Source organism: Pongo abelii, chromosome 6 (genome assembly GCF_028885655.2).
Source record: "Pongo abelii isolate AG06213 chromosome 6, NHGRI_mPonAbe1-v2.0_pri, whole genome shotgun sequence".
Classification (NCBI taxonomy): Eukaryota; Metazoa; Chordata; class Mammalia; order Primates; family Hominidae; genus Pongo; species Pongo abelii.
This window is the reverse complement of record NC_071991.2, coordinates 82,009,028-82,016,567: the sequence shown is the minus strand read 5'-3', so window position 1 is coordinate 82,016,567 and position 7,540 is coordinate 82,009,028.

Genomic DNA, 7,540 nt, shown 5'->3' with positions numbered 1-7,540 from the left:
CATTAATGCCTTCAATTATGTAATCTAGCACTAGAAATTCACCACATAGAAAGAATAAAATATTCAGCACCATTTCATCATGCCTATTGGTTTCCGCATCATGCCATTTTATCCTAAAGCACCCTTATAAAAACTTCTATTCAAGTGAAACACTTCCTTGTCCCAACAAAGAAAAAGCCTAAATGACTTACTATATAGTGTTTTATCAAACTTACTACATAGTGTTTTATCAAGCTAATTTATTTAGTCTCCTGAAGATACAGCACTCGCTTTAAATTATAGCCTTAATATAATTCCCACAATATGCTCATTAAATGTCTGGCTTATTGTTTGTGGTTATACCATTAAACATAGCATCCCTAGTTGTATCTTCCTAAAATCAAAGAAGCTAAATAGTTCCAAAACGTGAATGTTGACCAAGTCCTCTATTCTCTGGGCATACACATGTGTCAGAGAAAGCAAAAATAGCCACTAAACTAATCACTGGGAATAGAAGACTGCTTACCCCTTATGTGTCAAAATAATGATCATTTCAGTCACATATCAATTTGAATTTCCAAGACAAGTAATAAGACACCTCACTTTTCTTATTGTTTTTCAAGACAAACATCTGAGAACTAGCAGGAAAACTGTGTCTTATACATTCATTTGATTTTATATTTTCTATCATGCCAATTGGCATTCATCCATGAAGCAAACACCAGATGCCTAATACATATAAGGACAATGCTAAACACCAGTTTTGATATTCAAATAGCAGATCTTGAACGCTAAAATCCGATATTCTATTTCACCAGTAAAAAAGAAATGCCAAGAGAAATTTTCTTCCCTCAGAGTTTGGTGATAGAGCTACACTTACATTTTCTATAGCTATTCTGAAGAACATAACACACATCAGTGTCATCGTGACTCAGATTCACACAGTAAATCTCACACATGAAAATTCTAAGACATACAGATTCAAACAATAATCCATCAAAAATTAAGCACGAGGGAGCCAAATAAAAGTTCAGATCAATTTGTCTGCATTTTCATTTGTTATTCCTAATTCCTTAATAAGGCATTTTTTATTTGATTACGGAAACCTTAATTAATTGTATAGAAAATGCTCAGAGATGATTGAGGAATGTAATAGAGGAATAAACTTCATTTTGCCTCCTTGGAACTATTAAAATAAAAAGCAGCCATTTAGGATATTATCCTCTGATACAGCCAAGAAGAGGTCCCCAAGAGGTAGGTTTAGGGCATTCTCAGGGATTTCTTTCTGTGATTTACTGGGCGGGGGTGGGGTATCACACAGGACCTGACTCCTTTGGTTTTCTCTCTTTGGTCCAATTGCTATACATCTGTTAAATTTGGGGTTCTGTTCAGGCAAAAGTTTTAGCAGGGAAAGGCTGAAGGAAAGGACTAAAATAAGGACTGACGAATATAAGTTTTTCTTTTGCAATGACCACAAATAATAAAGAGGATATTTTAAAGGTTAATAATTAAAGTCAACTCCACCCCCTTCCCCTTTGGCAGACGAGGAAAATAGGCAGTGAGATGGTGTAGCCTGCAATACTGTGGTTCTGAAGGAATGAGTGCTAACGTGGCCTCCTCCCTCTTGGAACCAAACCTATATCATTTGGAAAACCTTTATTCATTATGCAGAAGCTAAGAGACACACAATATTCCAGCTGGTTTCAGAAACTAATGTTAACAGCCACGTCACCTTTTCTTGCTCCCTTCCTCTTTTTCTTTTTCTCTTTATTTTTCTCTTTCTTCTCTTGCTTATTCCTTTCTTTTCCCTTCCTTCCTTCCAAGTAAGTGAATTTCCAATTTCCTCTGTTATTCTTAGTTCCCATAGCTTGTTCTTGGAAAACTGTTTTTTTTTTTTTAATGACAGCAACCAAACCTTATTGAAGACATTCAAGAATTGGGCTTTTTCCTCCCAATCAACTTGCTTTGGTGCAGTTAAGATGAAAGTAAATAAATCCTCTTAGTTGGGCTGTTGCTACTATTCTAGAAAGTCTGCCCTTTGCAGTAATAACCAGGAGACATGGGGTAGAGAGGCAGTATCCAGCTCCTGGGAAACATGAACTGCCAAGAACAAGGCAGCTTTCTATAGCCAACTGAGATCAAATTCCTCAAGCTTCTGGATGGAACCCCATCCCGGATTGGAGGAAGAGGTCAAGAATATGGCCTGGAATGATGGGCCAGAAATAAGAAGGAACTCTATCATTTCAAGATTATGTGTTTGTGTGTATTGAAGAGAAATAACTTTTGTAAGGATAAAGAAATTTAAAAAGAAATAAAGTTAAATTCTAGCTAAAGGAAAAAGCATACAAAATCCCAGGATTTATAACTGAAAGTGTTTATCAGACTCTACAACTACTCATGAGCTTTTAGTCTTCTTAAAAACCTCCCTAGTAATAAAGAGAAAAACATTTATGAGTGTCGAGTTTCTCTAGCACAGCTGATGCTGGTCTGCCTGTCTGGAAACACCAAGAGTGGTGACATATGATTTCAATTAGGTTCACAGTTCCACAAAAATACGCTGTCTACAAAATGGAAAAAGAACTAGAATAAGTACCAATGTCACTAAAGATCCTTTGGTTTATCCTTGGGCATTTTAGTGCATTGTTCCTGATAGACTCCCAGTAACAAGATAATCACATCCCCAAAGTCTCAACAAGACCTGACTTGGAACAATACTGACTGATGAACGAATGAATGAATGAATAACATTAGTCACATGACCCAACAGGAAATCAGATGTTGAATGGTTATATTCTGGAGAATCTGTGCTTTCATTTTCTAGGTTCCCAGGCTTTGCCCTGTGGAGACTGGTCATCTGAATCTTATTTGCTTTGTATTCTCAAAGGAATTTGGTGTAAATTTATCAGATAACACCTCAAAAACATTTGAAAATAACAGAAACATACATTTCAAAGCACCATGATTCCAAATAACAAAATTAAATCAGAAGTTACTTTTATGCCTCTCGGCTGCCACTTCCATGAAGAATAAAACCAGAAAATGTCTTTTTTATACAATCATTCTGGTTAATTATATAATCACACCCTAGAATCCATAAGTAGTTATATACCTAGAAGTTACTGCTTACAAAATATTATTTGCTTAAATTCTATATAGAAATAGTCTTTAAGTACTGATTAAAAATTATAGTTTAATAATTATGTTTAAGTAGAGTTCATAAAGAAAAAATGATTTGTTAACTTGATAATTTAAGTTGGCTGTTATTCACCAGTATTGTTTGTGAAGGAAAACAAAGAGAAAACTGATCTTTGTCAGAATTAAAAGTATTAAGCACATTAGACTGGAAAAGAGCCTTCCCTCCAAAAACCTTTTGAGTATTTACATTAAAATATTCAGATATCTATGATTTTCTGATCATTATAGTCACACATAATAAAACTCTCAATTCTAACAGGAAGCTTTCAAACACGTGGGAATGAAGCAGTTGCTGAGTGTATGCATTCTACTTTGTCTTTTTGCATAACCATCTAACACTGAAAATAAATGCACAGGTATATTTCTTAGAGTCGCACTTATTCTAAACTCTGAGGTCTCTGTGGTATGAAAGCGTATGAACAGAACTATAATAAGAAATATCTACAATCATACTCAATGGGAATGGTGCCATGCTACCCAAAGCCAAGGGAGTTTGTCTCTAGTCATCACCTTGCATATGAATATTTTATAAGACCAGTTGAAGAGTCCATCATGACTATGAGGGAAAATGTCTGATTTTCCTCCTTTAAAGGAAGAATTCTAAATCTAGAAAGGAACTTGGAGATCATCTACCACAGTATCCTCATTTTATGGATGAGGAAACCAAGACCCAGAGAATTCTATTTCTTTTTTTAAGGCTTCCCAACTATTCAGTTAGTCAAAGTGACCTGGGAGAAGCAAAAGCAAACACACTTTTAAATTAGACTTATTTCAGAAATGCAACATTTGCCTTAGTAAACATCTCATGCTGTATTTAATACTTCGTACAGGAGCTGAGTTTGGGGAAAATGGGACCTGTATCTCCTTCACTGATAATAGACTTTCAAGATCAAATCTAACTACTCAGTTTGGCAGGTTCAAATTGGTCTCATAGAATTTTTAAAATATTAGAGCCCAAAGGGCTTTATGGAAAATTGTGTTTATATCCCTAAATTTATAATGAGGAAGCTGAAACCTAGAGAGAATAAACAAACTATCCAAAACACGAATAGAACTCATGAATGTGAACATAAGATATGCTGTTTCCACTCTAGAGGCACAGATGGTAATTTTTCAAAAGGGCATCAGGGAAGCCCTCATTAAGATGATGACATTTGAAGAAAGACTTGAAGGAGAAAAAAGAGTGAACCATGTGAGTATCGAGGAAAGAGTTTTCCAGACAGAGTCATTTTCCAGGAACAGAAAGGAGGCCAGTATGGCTAGAGCTGCATGAACCAGGTAGAGAGTAGTTGGAGACAAAGTCAGAGAGGTAATGGAAGGCCAGATCATGTAGAGCCTTGGTAGCCATTGTAAGGGTCGTGGCATTTACTCTGACTAAAATGGAGAGATACTTGAGGTTTTGGATCAGAGGAGTGGTATAATATACCTTTATTTTTAAAGGAACAGTCTGGTTGCTATGCTCAGAATAGACTGCAGGAGGGCAAATTTTGAAGCAGAGAGTACTCAGAGGCTCTTGTAGTAAACCCAGGCAAGGAATAATGGAGGCTCGGACTCGACCAGTAGAATGAAGTGGTAAAAAGTCGTCAGATTCTGTGTGCATTCTGAAACTCCATGGATTGAGGCTAGGGAAAGGGAAGAGTCAAGAGTAACTTCCAGAGTTTTGACCTGGGCAACTGGAAGGGTGATGTTGTCATTAACTGAGGTAATGAAGGCTGTGAGGGGAATAAGAATGGATCTAGAACTAGAAATACCATTTGACCCAGCAATCCCAACTTGGTATACACCCAAAGGATTATAAATCATGCTACTATAAAGACATATGCACACGTATGTTTATTGCAACACTATTCACAATAGCAAAGACTTGGAACCAATCCAAATGTCCATCAATGATAGACTGGATTAAGAAAATGTGGCACATATACACCATGGAATACTATGCAGCCATAAAAAAGGATGAGTTCATATCCTTTGCAGCGACATGGATGATGCTAGAAGCCATAATTCTGAGCAAACTATCGCAAGGACAGAAAACCAAACACTGCTTGTTCTCACTCATAGGTGGGAATTGAACAATGAGAACACTTGGACACAGGGCGGGCAAGATCACACACTGGGGCCTGTCGTGGGGTGGGGGGAGCAGGGAGGGATAGCATTAGGAGAAACACCTAATGTAAATGACGAGTTAATAGATGCAGCAAACCAACGCAGCACATGTATACATATGTAACAAACCTGCACGTTGTGCACATGTACCTTAGAACCTAAAGTATAATTAAAAACGAAAATAAATAAATAAGTAAAAAGAAAATGTGGCACATATACACCATGGAATACTATGCAGCCATAAAAAAGGATGAGTTCATGTCCTTTGCAGGGACATGGATGACGCTGGAAACCATCATTCTCAGCAAACTAACACAGGAACGGAAAACCAAACACTGCATATTCTCACACATAAGTGAGAGTTGAACAATGAGAACACATGGACTAAGGAAGGGGAACATCACCCACTAGGGCCTGTCAGGGGGTGGGGGCTAAGGGAGGGATAGCATTAGGAGAAATATCCAATGTAGATGACGGGTTGATGAGTGCAGCAAACCACCATGGCATGTGTATACCTATGTAATAAACCTGCATGTTCTGCACATGTATCCCAGAACTTAAAGTATAATAATAATAATAATAAAGAACGAGATCATGTCCTTTGCAGGGACATAGATGAAAAAAAAAAAAAAAGAATGGAGGTGAGGAAGGCCAGGCACTCGGTTTAGGATGTCTGAAGTTTGAGCTATTACTGTATTATGCTTTTCTTGCATTGCTATAAAGAAATACCTGAGGCTGGGTAATTTATGAAGAAAAGAGATTTGATTTGATCACAGTTCTGCAGGCTGTACAGGAAGCATGGCACCAGGCACCTACCCAGCTTCTGATGAGGACTTAGGAAGCTTACAATCATGGTGAAAGGTAAAGGGAGAGCTGTCGTCACATCAGATGGCAAAATCAGGAGCAAGGTGGGGGGCAGGTGCCACATACTTTTAAACCACCAGATCTCTCGAGAACTCACTCACTATCACAAGAATGGCACCAAGCGGATGGTGCTAAACCATTCATGAGAAATCCACCCTCATGATGCAACCACCTCCCACCAGGCCCCTCCTACAATACTGGAGATTACAATTCCACATGAGATCTGGGCAGGGACAAATATACAAACTTTATCAATTACTATACATAAAGTAGATAAGTCAAGTGTGCAAGTCTGGAGTACAGAAGAAAGTCTAGGCCAGACATGCAAATTTGGGAATTGTCCATATATATTTGGCACAAGTGGTATTTGAATCCCTTTTCTTAAGCTAAAGAAATACAAAGAAACATGCAATACATGAATTATATTTAACTGTACTTCAATGTCCACTTAAGAAAATAGTTAACAAAAATATCATGAAATAATAAATCAAACCTTATTAAATTTTAGGTTCACTTTGTGGTGGGTTTCTTTGGGATTCTAAATGTTAGTAAATTTTTTTTTTCTGGATGAAAATAACAATCAGTCTACAAGATATCATAGGGTTCCCTCCTTATTCTTTAAACAATTTCTTTGTGAATATACATTAGATTGGCTTTTACTATTATAGTCATTGTATCAAAGATGACCCCATTCTGAATTCTTACATGAAATGATGTTTTAATTTGACAACTAATTACAGTTTTCTTCACATCTCATGATCTGAGAAAATCAAGAGACCCAGTCTGGGATATGCAGAGAGACATGAGACCCTGACTGCCTTACCAACAGTTGACAAGGTTTGATTTACTATAAGTAACATCTTGTCTTTTTCCCAAGACAGCTATTCAGAAAATACACAAAAGATGTATTTTGTAAGTATATAATACCCTCTAACAAACAATTTAAAAGTCAATCAAATTGATCATCAAATTTTCCCTATTAGGTACTTTGGGTTATATCTCTATGGTAAAGTCGCTAATGAAAGTCACATACACTGCTGTTTCATTTCCCTTGAGAGAGTACATATCAAATTTAATTAGCCCCCTTTAAGTATATTTAAATCTCTTACATCTAGAATATTTTAAATAAAAGTTCCCACTTAGGTTTACGAATTCTCCACTTAAAAAAAAAAGAAAAGAAAAAGAAGTGGGTCCAATTAATATATATTCCTGGAAGGAACATCCCTGTGATGATTTTATTTTAAACTGAGAAAATAATGAATAAGTAGGATGGTGTTGAAGAAGATACTTAGCATGCAAAGAATCTTTGGGAAAGAACTGAAGTAAGTTAGTTCCACCGCTAGACATCTAAGAGTAAATTATTGTGCTAAAACAGGATTGACTGACTTGGCTTTCT